Source organism: Rhinopithecus bieti, unplaced genomic scaffold (genome assembly GCF_001698545.2).
Source record: "Rhinopithecus bieti isolate Rb0 unplaced genomic scaffold, ASM169854v2 scaffold_15813, whole genome shotgun sequence".
In the NCBI taxonomy this organism is placed as follows: domain Eukaryota; kingdom Metazoa; phylum Chordata; class Mammalia; order Primates; family Cercopithecidae; genus Rhinopithecus; species Rhinopithecus bieti.
This window is the reverse complement of record NW_016809040.1, coordinates 1351907-1367950: the sequence shown is the minus strand read 5'-3', so window position 1 is coordinate 1367950 and position 16044 is coordinate 1351907. Positions and strand designations below refer to the sequence as shown.

Genomic DNA, 16044 nt, shown 5'->3' with positions numbered 1-16044 from the left:
CTGGATCTAACCTGGTGGCCACAGTTTGTGGGCCTCTGGTCTAATCCGTGCCTCCAGCTTTGTCTCTCTCAACTTTCCCCTCTGCTCTCTGTGCTCCAACCACACTGGACTTTCGCTTCCATGACTTCACCCCTCCTGCCACAGGCCTTTGGTCAGGCTGGTCATCTGTCTGTGACGCTTCCATTCTCCTTCTCCTTTCCTTTACCAACTTAATTTCAACTTTTCCTTCAAGTCTCACCTAGCTATGACCTCTTCAGGGGAAACATTCTTGACACTCCAACCAAGTGAAGATGCCAACTCAATGCTCTAAAAGCACTCTAGCCTTTCCTTCACAGAACTCATTGCAGTTTGTAAATACATAGGTATTTGTGGGGTTCAGTCTGAACTTTCCCACTCGACTGTCAGTTCCATAAAGTCAAGTCAGTTCCATAAAGTCAGGTCTTCATCATTTGCTCCAGTACCTTCCTGATACAGTACCTGACACAGAGTAGGGATTACTGATGAAAGAATATGTGGGTGAAAAACACCAAAGACTGAATGCATGGACACAAACAGTAATTGAAGGGATAGATGAAGTACTGAATGTGGTTGCTGTATTAAGGTAGAAATTGGACATTGTTACCAACTTTCCCAGGATAACTGTGTCACTATATCTCAAAATGCTTATAAATGTACATATCATTTGACTTAGCAATTCTACTTATTGGAATTTCCTTAAGGAAACAGCCATAGATGTATGTAAGGATTGGCATACAGAGATTTTCATCATACCATAATAAACAACTAATTGAAACACATGGTAAATCTTCTAAATGTCCAAAAAGTTATAGAAAACAAGTTAAGTAAATTCATCAATTGAAGCCATTTACTATACAGATGTTAGTAATAATCTTTTAAAATCATGTTTATGGAGCACAGAAGATTTTTAGGGCAGTGAAACTATTCTGTAAGATACTATAATGCTGGATATGTGTCATTATAAATTCATTCAAACCCATAGAATGTACAACACTAACAATGAACTCTAATGTAAACTGTGGACATTGAGTGACAATGACATGTCAATATAGGTTTATCAATTATAGCAAATTTACCACTCTAGTTGGGGATATTGATAACGGGGAGGCTGTGTGTATGTGAGGACAAGACATACGTTGGAACTGTATCTTGCATTCAGTTTTGCTGTAAACCTAAAATTTCTCTAAAAATAAAGTCTATTAAAACATCTAATAAAATAAAATAAATCATATTTAATGATTTGAAAAAAATGATCACAATGCATCATTCAGTCAAGGTTGGCTATATAGTTCACAGGGCCCAGTGGAAAATGAAAATGAGGGGCCCTAAACAAAAAAAAGTATCTTTCCTTTCTTCTGTGGTCTCTCATTTGACTTGACATGAAATTCTTAATTTACTATTTAATGTTGTTAAGTAAATAAAATTTAAAAATTTATTAGCATGAATTGAACCATTCATCTTTCTATCATGTGGTACAAGTTCAAAATGCGAATAAAACCATTTCTTGTTTAGAATCACCAAAATTATACAATTTCTACTTTGAGTTTTCATATACATATGTATTTCTCTCTTGCCAGAACATGGAAATGAGTTCACAAAGTAAACTCAACTGTTTTTATTTCACTTCTTGATGTACCCCCAGTCTACCAGCACTCTCTACCTTTGGTTTACTGATGAGTAAGGAAGAACTGAGAGGAAAGGAATTACAGGTTGCTTACTTTTTCCTTCTATGTCATCATTTCAAGTGCTTGGCTAATACAGGGAGGTAACCTGTGTAAGAAAGGATATGATAAGTTTTCTTGGTCCTTCATGTTTCTTAAAACGTTCATTGTCTTCTCTCTGCATTAGAAGCTAGCTGTGGTTCAAGCGGAAAGCACAGTCCCTCAGGATGGTGAGCATTCAGTTATAGATATAACATGCTTACCTCATGCTTGCTTTCAGTCTCACAAAGTCCCTTGCATTGTGGACCCATCGGAATTCTGTGCTTATGGAGCACTGTGAACACTATATGCAAATGAGGCATCAAGAACAGGAGCCACCCATATTGCATGCATCTCCTCCTCTCCCATCGGACTTCACTTACAACACACAGGTTCAAAGATAAAATTAAGTATTTCATGATGGCAACAGTAGATCATTAAACCAAGCACAGGCCACATGCTTATGAAGTCAGCCTGTGTTAAATGGAAAATAATACAGTTTGATTTCATTTTTGCTTTGAAAACACACACATACACACATAAACACACACACACGAATGCACACAGGAAATTTTAAAGACTGGAAGGATATACACTGAAATATCAATATTAGCTATTTCCACGTTTTATAAATGACTTCTTTTTTTTTGCTTTGTGTTCTGCTGTGCTTTCTACAATAAACCTGTAGTAAACCTGTCTACTTGTAATAATAAAAAATAGTTTGTTTATAAGATTGTTGCTTGGGAAGCCATCCCTTTATGCAGTTACAGTAAGAAGAATGTCAGATGGCCGAAGAGGCCCTCCTCAATGTGCATCCTCAGGGCAAGCCAATTTCATTTCATTTCACCACTTGGAAGCGTTATTTTTCCCCATCCACACCAGGATGCAGAGAGAGGGTGCCAGATGGTGGAGTGGCTTTGTAGTCCTTTGAAGATAGCTTCATCTATTGTTGGGACAGTTTAAGCACTCAAAATTGTGTCACCTTCTAGTCTTTGCCAATAATGTCATCATTTGATATGGAAACGATGCATACCATTAAAATGGTAATTTGATTTTTAAATATGCTTCAGCAGCCAGCGTGCCCTGACTGAAGTATTTATCTTGTTTTTCCAAACCCTTTCTTCGTGAACCACAGTAAGTGAACTGCATAGATTAAGTTCAAGTGTGTGATACATATTCTTCATCTTTTTTTTTTTTTTTTTTTTTTTTTTTTTTTTTTTTTTTTTTAATGATGAATGGGACAGGTTTGGCAACTATTCCTTCCCTAGAGGAAGCCAGGAAGTGAACTCTGGTTGTTCAGATTTTACTACTGCCATACTGTCTTATGCATCAGGTATATCCAAGGCACCTCTCACAACTTGCAATACAGTAGATGCTCAGTAAATCTCTATTAAATGAACAAATGGTGTGATTTGCATAAATGAATAAAGTCAGTAATTCACTTAGAAAGCATACCTATCTAAAATTTCTCCATTACAGTCCCGGAGGCAGAACTCAATTTAATTAGAGACGACATAGAAAATGACATACATGGTGGCATCTGAGCAATAGGGCCACTCATCTCAAAAATTGTCTACCAAGGCGCCTAGAATTCCACCAAAAGATATGCATTCCTTTGGGTTAAATAACTTCTGAAGTCTCCTTTTGAAATTCAAAATCTGAAGGAGAAAACACCATATTAACCTTCTCCGGCACAGTTGAGCTTATCAGTTAACTAGGGTTTACTTAGGACACTAGAGAGCAAGGTCTGTGATGATATATATCTGAATAAGAAAGAGGGGTCAGGCAACCATGGTGGTGCTGTACAAGGCAGATATATATACATAGTCTAGGATAGCCAGAAAGTAGCACGAACACTCTGTGGGGCTAGAAAAGAGAAAGGGGGAAGTTAATTAAGGAGCCATAAGAAGAAAGAAAGGTGTTGAGGAAAAGAGATTAAGTGAATTTAAATAAACTTCACCTATTTAAAATTTCCCCTTGGGCTGGCTTTCCTTTCTATTAATTCCTTCTGGTGATGCCCCAACGCTGGCTGGCCATTCACAAAGTTCCTGGCCTTTTAAGTAAATGCATCCCATTTATTCTATGTTTAGTGTCTGAAAGGGATGGGGGAAGAGGTTGATAATGGGATAGTTAAAGGAATTAAGCACTTACAGAGTTTTAACCCAGACCATCAAAATGGAGTCTTGATCTAGGCATTCAAAGTGGGTATTAAGTTCAAGATCTGACTCTGGTGATTTCTAGAATGAAACAAGAGGGAAAATGGGACAGCAGAGAACAGAACTAAACGAAATGCATTGGAATTGAAAAGAGTGGTGTTCAATTCTTACAAGGAGAATATAAAATTTCAGCCATGTCATACCTCACGATCTCATCATTTAGTTGAAAGAATTAAGTATCTTTGAGAATAAATCTTAGAGAAGAATCCATTTTTTTAAAAAAAGGAAGATGATGAATTAGCTGTATAAAAGATTTAGGTTCAGGAAAATCTAGGTTATTAATGGACGTTGGCCATGGGGAGATTAAATAATGTTCCTCTCCTTCAATTTGTGTTTGTTTAATGCAGAAATTGGCTGGGCAGCATTACTAAGGCATCGTGATAAAGAGAAGTTTGAATTCCAAGAAACATGTCACGCATCTTCTCCAGTCCATGTTCCTGCCAACCCTAGTTCAGCATCCAAAGTTGTGAGAGGTAAAGAAAAATGAAAAGTATAAAAACGTGATGTAATTTTCTTCCTTGTTTAATTATGAAAAGGTTGCTTTACTCTCCTTCCTTTCTACATAGTGAGCCTTTAGGGAGGAGTAAGACATTTTCAACCTGCTTACCCAAGTCATTATCAGAGTAGATTAGAACTAGCAACTTTGCATGCAAATGGACTAACTTGACAAAAAACAAAAAAACAAAAAAACAAAAAAAAAACCTGGAATTTAGATAGCAACAAACTGTACTGAAGGCTAATTTCGATGCTTTGCCCTTGCACTGATGGAGCTGAAACTAGGACAGAGTTATTGAGTTGTTTAGCTGCATTCGCTCTCCTTTAGGACTTATTATACACAACTCCTCTCTCTCAATCCTCATCTGCCCTCCATGCACAAACACACCTGCCCCAGCACAGATTCTCTGTCTACTTAAAGCTAACAGTTGCCATCACCCCACAGATGTCATATGATCAAATAACTCTGCTTTTGACTTCAGGGCACAGCCAGACACCATAGGGTACTTGCTGGAACAAGCCATCTCTTAGTCACATATTTCTCACCTGCATGCCTTTCAGAAAATACCCCAGGCATTTATTTTCCAGATGAATTATATCTGTCATTCTCACCAATTTCCTTCTATATCCCCTCAACTCTCGCCAGCTCCGTGTCTACATCTCTGAAGACAGCTTGTAGCAAAAATGCACAGCCAGCAAATTTTGCCTTTGGGCTGTCTTGTTTGTTTCTCCACCATGTCCCCATTCTTGGTGTCCCCTCAATCCTTCCAATCTACAAACATGGAATATCTTTCCCTTTTGTGTGTGTCCTCTTCAATTTCATTCATTGGTATTTAATAGTTTTCATTCCAGAGATCTTTCACTTCTTCAGTTGTTTTTCCTACTATTTTTTTGTAGCTATTGTACATTAGCACACTTCCCGGGTTTTTCAGGTTGTTCACTGTTGGCATATAACAAGGCTATTGATTTTGTATGTTGATCTTGTGTCCTGCAACTTTACTGAGCTGCTTATCTGTTATAAGAGTTTTCTGGTGAAGTCTTAAGGTTTTTCCATACAGAATATCACATCATCTTCAAAGATGATTTGACTTTCTTATTTTCCATTTGAATGCCCTTTAGACTGAATATGACCAGTTGCCATAAGTTTAAGTCAGTTTTCAACTGGCCAAAACTAGTTTTGCATAGCTATGACAGGCCACAACCAGTTTAGACTGGTTCTGACCATCTGTAATTGGTTTTGGCTGGTTTGGGCCAGCCTCAACCAGTTCATACCAGTTCTGCCAGATTATGGCTGGTTCTGATAGGCTTAGACCAATTACACCTGGTCACAACTGGTTTAGACCAGTTATTACTGCCACAGCCACTTTACACTGGCTATGGCTGGCCTCAACCAGTTTTATCCAGCTTTGTCTGGCTACAATTGGTTTACGCCAGTTCAGACTGATTATGGCCAGTTCCAACCAAATCAGTCCTGTTTCAACTGGCCACAACCACGGTAGACCTTCTCTTACCAGGTGCAATTAGTTTAGTATCATACTGAACTGGGAAAACCTGAGATCCAGAACAAACCAAGAATGCCCACTTTCACTACTTTTTTTCAACATAGTACTGTAAGTCCTAGCCAGAGCAATTGGATAAGAAAAAGACATAAAGGGCATATAAACTGGAAATAATAAAGTCAAATTATTCTTGATTGAAGATTATATTATCTTATATATGGACAAACCTAAAGACTCAATCAAAAATCTCTCATAACAGATAAACAAATTTAGCGAAACTGCAAGATAAAAAATCAACACACAAAAAAATCAATAGCCTTCCTATATGCCAACAGTGAACAATCTGAAACAGAAAACCAAGAATGTACAATAGCTATGAAAAAGAAGTATGAATCAACCCAATCAAAGAGGTGAAAAATCTCTGGAATGAAAACTATAAAACACCAATGAAAGAAATTGAAGGGGACACACAAAAAAGGGAAAAGATATTCCATGTTTACATATTGGAAGAATCAATATTGTTAAATGTTCATATTACTCAAAGTGTTCTACAGATTCAATGCAATCCCTAGCAAAGTATCAGTAATATTCCTCACAGAAATAGAAGCAATAATCCGAAAACTAATACGGAGCCAAAAAAGACCCATAACAGCCAAAGCATTCTTAAGTAAAAAGAACAAAGTTGGAAGCATCCCACTACCAGACTTCAAAATGTTCTATAAAGTTATAGTAGCCAAAACAGCATGGTACTGGCAAAAAAAAAAAATAAACATAGAGGTCCCTGCGCCCAGATGGACCTCTCCACGGCCGGGACCACCTGGACAGCCCGGCCTGGCCCCTGCCTGCGCCTCTCAGCGCCGCCCCTTCCCCCGCCCACGCGGCCGGGTCCGGCAGCCAGGTGCGGCGGTTAGGGTATGCCGTGGGCGGGGCCCAAGGGCGCGGACGGGTGCAAGGGGCGCGGGCCTGGAACCCCGGCCACCCCATCCCGCGCCCCCGCCGCATGTAGGCGCCGCGCGGCCCAGACTTGCGCCCTTTCCGACGCCGCGCGCTCAGCGCCGGTGGGGGCTCCCCAGGTGACCGTGGGGCCGGGGTCCCGGCCTGGGCCCTTCCGGCTGACAGCAACGCCCGCGCCCGCGCCGGACTGGGGGTAGAGGCCAGGGCCAGGGTTGGCCAGGGCCAGGGTTGGCCGGAGCGCGGAGGGTGGGGGAGGAGAGGCCGCCCCACGGCGGCCTGCGGGTACCCGGTTGCAGCGCGCGCGGGCAGGCGTGCAGAGGCAGCCGGAGGCCTAGTGACAGGCGCGCGACTCGGATCCCGGAAGCCCACTTGTTAGAGTTACCTGTCAGCTGGGCCGGCGCCCCCGGGGTCTGGCTTGGTCCCGCGGGTCTGCACGTTGCTCCGGGACGCAGGGGCTGCGCCCAGAAACATTATTTTTCTTCTCCGGGAGGGTGATCGTTTACAGCATTGATTTCCCAGATCTGGTAACATGGCAAAAGTTGCCGGTCTAATTGAAGCCAACGGAGAACTCAAGGTCTTCATAGACCAGAACCTTAGTCCGGGAAAAGGCGTTAGTGTCCCTTGTGACAGTTCACCCCTCCATTGTCAACCCGCTCGGGAAGCAGCTCTTGTCGAAAATCTTTGTACAGTTCAATGACAACATTGCCCAGCAAGTGGTAACCGGTACACCTTAGAAACCGGCAGCGTCAAATACCCTCGTGGTAGTAGGCCACACACCGCCAGCATTCACTTTACCTCTCAGAACCAGCCGTGGTTGGTCTGCCGGGAAGCGCAAGAGGAAAGGAGAAAAGAATGGCAAGCAAGGCCTGTGGCATTTCTCCATGAAGGTCTGAGACAAGGTGCAGTGGAAAGGGACCACTTGCTACCACGAAGTGGCGGAAGAGCTGGTCGCAGAGTTCAGTGCTGCCGGCAACCAGATCTTACCAAGTGAGTCAGCTTATGACGAGAAGAACATCGACGGCGCGTCTACAATGCCTTAAACGTGCTGATGGCCATGAACATCATCTCCAAGGAGAAAAAGGAGATCAAGTGGGTTGGTCTGCCCACCAACTCGACTCAGGAATGTCAGAACTTAGAGGTGGAAAGACGGAGGAGACTTGACAGAATAAAACAGAAAATCTCAATTTCAGGTTTTTTTTATTCGACAGCAAATTGCCTTCATGAATCTGGTGAAGAGAGAAACCAGCAAGAGGAGCAGCAGGCCAGCTGGCCAAGGACGCTCAGCTCGCTCATCCACCTGCCCTTCATCATCGTTAACCCAGCAAGAAGACCGTCATCGACTGCAACATCTCCAACGACAAATTCGAGTATCTGTTTACATTTGACAACACATCTGAAATATACGATGACATAGAAGTGCTGAAGCGGATGAGCACGGCTTGTGGGCTGGAGTCTGGAAGCTGCTCTGCCGAAGACCTTAAAATGGCCAGAAGTCTGGTCCCAGAGGCCCTGGAGCTGTACCTGACAGAAATAGCTCAGGGAACTAACTGTTGGAGGCGTGTTCATCACGACGGCACGTTCCACGTCTAACGGCACGAAACTCTCTGCCACTGACCTGACCAACGGTGCGGATGGGATGCTGGCCACAAGCTCCAACCTCAGTACAGTGGCTCCAGGGTGGAGACCCCAGTGTCCTGCGTCCGGGAGGATGACGAGGACGACGACTTCAACGAGAACAATGAGGACGACTGACGTCCTCTCCACTTCACATTCAGCTTCAAGAAAACGTTTAGGGAAAAGAAACTATTTTTTAATGTGGGTTTTCTGTTTCCGTTTGTCCTACTCCTAAGAAGATAATGGTAAGCCCTTGAATTTAGATATGCACCTCCGATAAGCAAGGATTGTTTCCCGTAGGAGTAAGACGTACTGTGGATGTGTGTTTTGATACCAGTGTGCTGATGAGGGGCGTTTATTTACTTTTCAGGATTTTGTGTTTTTTCATTTTCTGTTTTTCTTTAAGTGCAGACTTAATTTTTGCCCCTTAACAGTTTTTGCTGAGTTTGCTGAAGAAATTGTATTTCATCCTCATACATGAAAATAAAACGCCCTCCTGTTGTGGATGGTGAGCACCGAATGCCGTTTATTTGCCGTGAGTCTGAACAGCACCCATGCTGGCAGAGAGTGAGACTGCAGAGTTGTCCATTTGTTCAGTGGTACGGTGTCCAAGAGCCCCAAGCAAACAGCAGAATTCGACTTTCTAAACAATAAACACCATCAGCCTTACTGACTTTATTCTCCCTTAAATTATATTGACTGTTGTGATTCCATCAAGTTTATACACTCTTTTCTCTCCCTATTTTGCAGCAACAAATTGCAAAGTGCTTTTGTTTGTTTTTGTTTGGTTTGGTTAAAGCTTATTGCCACACTGGTGCGGCTGGGCGTTGGGGATAGACTTGGACATAGGTTATTGCTTAGGGTAAAATTTGGCCTGATTTTCTTACAGGGGCCAGCATTTGAAACCTCTTTTATTATGTTAGTTGTTTACATACTTACATAGTCTATCATTTAAAGACATCGGTACTCAAACAATGTTTTGGTTTTTTGTTTCATAACATCTTCTGTAATCTATTATAAATTGAAATTTAATTATGGAAATGTTTTAACAATTTTTAACTCAAAATTATGACAATTCATTTATTAATTAGGGGTTTTCTCCTTTTCTTTTTGTTGTATATAAAAAGACAAAGGGAATTAAGGCAGGCAATAGTTCCACCTTAAAATTTTTCATCAAAACCCATTAACTGCCCACATTAGCCTGGGCCCTGGCTTCTAAAAATTAGCTGCCTGTTCTAAAATGAGTCTTTTTATTGAAACACAAACTTTTCTGCGATATTTTATGGAATATGAAAAGACTTTCATTGTTTGACTTGTTTAACTTGACACTGTTAGTTTTTATTAATAAAACATGCATGGGCATTTAAAAAATAAAAATAAAAAATAAACATAGAGAACCCAGAAATAAATTCACAAATATACAGTTAACTCATTTTCAACAAAGGCATCAATAACATACATTGGGAAAAGGATAGTCCCTTCAATGAATAGTACTGGGAAAACTGGATATCCTTATGCAGAAGAATGAAACTGGACTCCTATTTCTTGCCATATAAACAAATGAAAATCGATTGAGGCTGTAAATTTAAGACTTAAAACTATGCAACTACTAGAAGAAAACATTGGAGAAACACTCCAGAATATTGTTCTGGACACAGATTTCTGGAGTAAGACCTCAAAAACACAGGCAACAAAAGCAAAATTTGACAAATGGAATCACATCAAGCGAAAAAGCTTCTGCACAGGCAAGAAACAACAAAGCCAGTTTCAACTACTTTAAACATTGAGCAAGGACTTCAGTAGCCATTTCTACAAAAACAATTTATAAATGTCCAAGAAGCACATGAAAATATGTTCAGCATCATTACTCACAAGGTATAGGCAAATCAAAACCACAATTCACAAAAGTTTATTTTTAATTTGAGGAGCTCCAATAATCTATGGCTTGCTGTTCATCATGTACTGCCACTGTTCTATGAACAGTCATGAGCGGTCAGCGCTGGACACTGCTGTTTATCCCTGGACACTGCCCATCATAACGTTGAAGCCAGACATAATGAGTCAAAACCAGGAGAAACTAGCTAAAAGCTAGTCTAAACTGGCCGAGATCAGCTTCAACCAGTTGTGACTGGCCCCAACCTGTTTATACCAGTTCTTTCTGGTCTGGGCTATTTCCAACTGATTTAGATGAGTTTTAACTGGCCACAAATGATTTAGACTGACTATAACTGGCTACAATCTGTTTAGGCTGGTTTCTTCTGGCCACAGTTAGTTTGGATTCGTATAACCAACCATGACAGGGTTAGACAGATTGAACATGGAACAACTGGTTTAGGCTGGTTTTTACCAGCCACAGTTGATTTTGGCCATTTCTGACTGGTCGTGGTCTGTTACAAATGGTTTAGACCAGTTTTGACTGTCCCAAACCAGTTTGGAGCTATTATGACCAGCCACAACTGGTTTAGACTGGCTTTAACAGGGTATAACTGATCTAGGCCAATTTTCAGTGGCCCTAGTTTGTTTCTGTGTTTCTCACTGGTCGTGGTTTTTTATTCAAGCAGTTTTGACTGATTTCAATAGGCCACAATAAGTTCAAACCAGTTCTGACTGCATGCAGACAATTTAAGCTGGTTATGGCTGGTCACAACTTATTTTAATTGGCCACAACTGTTTTAGACCACCTATGCCCAGCCTCAATCAGTTTTGACTCATTACTCATTTTGACCGACTACAATTGATTTATGCCTATTCTGACTGGTCATGGCGGGTTCTGACCAGTTTAGACTAGCTTTAACCAGTTTAGGCTGCCTCTGATCAGCTGCAATTGGTTTTGGCTGATTATGACCTGCCATAATTTGCCTGAACCAGCTATGATTGGCTATGACTGGTTTAAACCCTGTGTAGACCATCCACAACCAGTTTTGCTGGGTTTCAGTTAGTCATTGATGATTCTAACCAATTTCAACTGGCCACAACTGCTTTAGATCACTTTTGACCAAATATATATATATATATATATATATATATATAGAGAGAGAGAGAGAGAGAGAGAGAGACTCCTTCTGTTGCCCAGGCTGGAGTGCAGTGGCACAATCTTGGTTCACTGCAAGCTCTGCCTCCTGGGTTCACTGCCATCCTCCTGCCTCAGTCTCCCGAATAGCCGGTACTACAGGTGCCCACCACCATGCCCGACTAATTTTTTGTATTTTTAGTAGAGAGGGGATTTCACCATGTTAGCTAGGATGGTCTCAATCTCCTGACCTCGTGATCCGTCTGCCTCAGCCTCCCAAAGTTCTGGGATTACAGGCGTGAGCCACTGCGCCCGGTGAACCAGCTGCAAAATATTGATGCTGGTTTCAGCTAGGTTCAACTGTGACTTATTACAACCAGTTTATACTGGTTCTGATTGTTCATGGCAGACTCTTACCATTTTGATTGGTTATAACTAGCCACAAATGGTCTAGACCTGTTCTGACTGGCTGCAACTGGTTTAGGCCAGTATTAAGTGGTCCATAACACCTGTTTCTAATGGTTATTAAAGGGCATGACCAGTTTAGAGTGGTTTGAACTGGGCACAACAGATTTATGCTGGTTTTGCTCCATTACTGCCTGTTCCAATTTGTTTTGACCAATTTTACTGAGTCACAGCTGGTTTACACTGGCTATGGCTGAACCTAACTGGTTTCAACTGATTTTGACCAGCTACAATCAGTCTATGATGGTTCTGACTAGTCATGGATGGACCTGATCAATTTAGAGTAGTTTCAACTGATCACAATCAGTTTAAATAGGCTGTGATGGCTCAACTAGTTTAGGCCAGTATTGACTGGCCACAGCTGGTTTGTACTGGCCTTTTCAAAACCTGATCTGGAAAGGACCCATGCTTGTTAGTTATTCATTAGTGTGATTGCTTTTATCTCAGACATTTGGGCTTTAAGCCCAAAGAGAAATCTTCCCTTTGTACCCCTCAAGGACCTTTCTAGTGCTAGTGATGGGATGGAAAGGAGAGGTTCTCTGGGACTCTGAATTATACCTCCCTGGGTAAGTTTCTCAAGGTATGGTGTGAGGACCCTGAACATCAAAATCACCTAACACACTGATTAAATAAGCAACTGGGCTGATTAAATGAGCAACTGGACTGCTTCTCCCTGCAAACGCTACTGAATAGGACTTGTTGGGGTGAGCACAGAAATCTGTCATTCACTAAAATGTCCTGATGATACTGAAGCCCAACAAGGTCTGTAAACTTATCCTGGGACAATCAGTGTAAAACATTGTGCTTACCTAGCTCTTTAACTCCTTCCTTGGTCACCCAGCCCTATTTCCACATTTTCCAAATGTGAAATTGTCCCAGAGCCACTGTGTGACTTACCAAAGATCACACAATTGATTGCCACAGAGAGAGCATTGGAAAGCAAGCCTTCAGATTCCAAAACCAGGATTTTGCACCTCAAACTTAGTTTAGGGAGAGTGACATAAACCAAGAGGGTATTTATAATAAAGTGACTGTCAAAACTGCCTAAACATAGAACCGTATCTTTCAAACATTCTTCAAATCATCGTTTAGCACATGTACAAATGATCAGAAAAATTTATTAGACCTCACATGGAGAATTCAGGCAGATAACTTTCCATGAAGTGTTGAGAAACTCTACAAAACCCCTTCATTCCCTGCTACTCCTATGATTGAGCACATCATATAAGGGCTACATCTCTGAGCCTCTTGAGATTAGAAATCCCTTTACTTTTATCTATGTGATAGTATTTAGTTGGGACAGTGGAATTTGAATATAATCAAGACCAGAAAAAGAAGCAATGTGAGCTGCCTTGGTAAAGAAGGCAAGATTATGGACTCCAAAGTTCCTGAAAGAGATTGTTTCAAGCCAGAAGAGGCCAGGATGAACTACAGGAGTAAAAAAGATTTTGGAAATAAAGATTATGTCAGTGATGACTACAAAGGTCATGCCTATGATGATTTCTGATGGGGATGACCTATTTGTAGATAACAGGATGCTAATTTCTCCTGGTAAGAAGAGTTCAATCCCCTTTTGAGTCTGACTTGCTTGACCTCACGCATCTAAGACACTGCATAGGAACTTTCAATAACTATGATTCAAGGCTATATATTTTAACTTTGGATTTTCCAACTTTTAGAAAGTCTATCCTTTTATGGTACTGAAACCAGAAGTGATCCACTGGAGAAAAATAGAAAACAAGGACAGGAGAGCAGAAACTAAATTGATTAAAACTCATAGGGTTGAGTTGAGAAATGGAAAAGGCCATTTCATTTACTTAATGAGAAATTGTATTGAGGAGTAGGTTTGGGGATTTTGTTTTTGTTTTCTGTACCATGCAGAGAATGTTTTCTACCCCCAAAAGATTTTACTCCTTGCTAATTCTAATCATTCCCCAAAGGACAATTTTCTTTGACTAAATAAGGTTTCTCAGTTGTAATGAACTGTAAAAGAGACTTACAAGCTCTTACTCACTCGTAAAACCATCACAGATGAAAAACAATTAGAAGAATCTTACTACTTTAGCCTGCAGAAAGTGGAGCAAGAATCTCCAACCTGGGGCAGGTTTTAAAGTTCAACTCAGGAATATTGGGCTTCAAGGCTGCAGGAAGGATTGAGGTCAGACAGGATGGATGCCTCATCAATGTTCTTCCTGCATGTGAGAGATTCCAGTCTAGCCCACGAACCCTTGCAAAACAACTCTGAATCACTACAGCACCTCTCATTTGAAAAGTATGTGTTCTATGAGATAATATTAACTTGTCAAATCTGCCTTTCCAGAGGGAGAAACATGACCCATTTATACATGTTGAGTTAGAAACTCCATGCAGAATTAAGTGACCTCTGGAAGTTGTCTACCAGAGTGTGGGTTCTACAGATATTTCTTCAAAGACTAAAAAGGCTTATTTCTCTTCAAAAATCTCAGTTGATTTCCCACAGCTGGCCTCAGAAGCATGCAGGAGGCTCTGGCCCTTTCATCTGGGCAAGGCTGGCAGAGGAAGGAGGAACCACCTTCTTTTGTAGGCAGATTATGAGAATAAATTATCACTCATGCTCCTAAGATATCTATATGGAAATAGGTGCACAGACACCTGATTTAGAAAGGATTAGAGTATTTCTAACAAGTCTTTCTGAGCCTGGGAAACAGAATACAATCTCTAAACAAATGGGAACTATAAAGAAATATTATTAAGCTAAACATGTATTCGTATTTAGGGACAGACTTACCTCTCTCTGTTTACATCATTTCCAAAATTAAGAACAATTCCAAGCAAACCCCCACCACCTCACATGGATTCTAGTAGACAAATAGCTGTGTCCCCACAATACCAGGCATATTGGAGACAGGCAAACGATTCAAACATCTGCATGTCCAGTTTGAAGGGTGATTATACGAATTGGGTCACTCTTGTCATAACCCAACTGAATCAGAGTCAAGAAGCCAGGGTGGGGAAACACTTAGGGCACATAACACTGTGCAAAGAATTTAATTCTCTGCAAGCCTAGTTGCTGAAACTGCCTGCTGTAACTCTAAAACTAGTTAGATCCAATAGCTGCCGAAACAGCCTGCCACAACTCTTAAGACTAGATTTTACCTACCACCATCATTCACCAATGAGAGCTTACCATCTCCTAAAATTCTCCCAGTGCCAAGAAACTTTCTTTCAAAATAATATTTCCCTTTCTAATAAACCCCCCATCTTCTCTTTGCTCTTCAGATAAACCGAAGACCACCCGGTCTCTAGGTATGTCTAGAATCACTATTCTGTGATTCTAAAAATACAATGTTAAGTTTAGAGATCCACCTTTATATTTTATTTTGACCTCAACAGAGTGTATTATAGGTTGCCAAAAATCTATATATTTAGAATGATCTAGATAACAAGCTCTGTTTTCCTTTTCTTTTCTTTTCCAAGCTCCTTAAAATGACACTTAGTGAAAGTACATGAAAAAGTGATTGTAAAGCACCCTACAAATATAGGATGTCATAATTGCTGAGATCTCATTGCTTTTAAAAATTGCTAGAAATCCTTTTAGAAACATTTTGAGTATGAAATACCTTCTTGACTATAAATCATTAATGCTCTGTATTTCCCCCCACCCAACCTTTCCACTCTGCATGCTACAGCAGAAGCTTAAAAACAAGAGAAAATAACAATAAATGATATTACAATGTTGTTTTGAAATGAGAATTGGTAGTATAGGGCAGGGGAGAAACAGATGGAAAAGAAATGTACCCAGAGAGGATTATTTTTGTTTAAATAAGTTCATAATATGTGAAATACACGATGGAAACTGACAGGGGAAGTGGAAGATCATTGTTTGAATAGCATCAATATAAACACAGATGCAAAAGAAATTGGCTTGGGAGATGGAAGAGCCTAGCTTGAATAATGTTGCTATACTAATAAAAAGCATAAAAAGGGGAAAATATATAGAGTGGGTGATTATTTCTGTGATGCCTGAAGATGCACATTTCCACTGATATCAAGGGGAAAGGAAAATATGCCTTAGCTATGCCTTCGTTGGCTGT

General features: G+C 40.7%; 1 pseudogene; it reads left to right on the top strand.

The window, feature by feature from the left end:
* The first annotated feature begins 7270 nt into the window (after positions 1–7270).
* On the top strand, positions 7271–9312 carry LOC108539519 (transcription factor Dp-1 pseudogene; annotated as a pseudogene).
* Positions 9313–16044: the final 6732 nt, after the last annotated feature.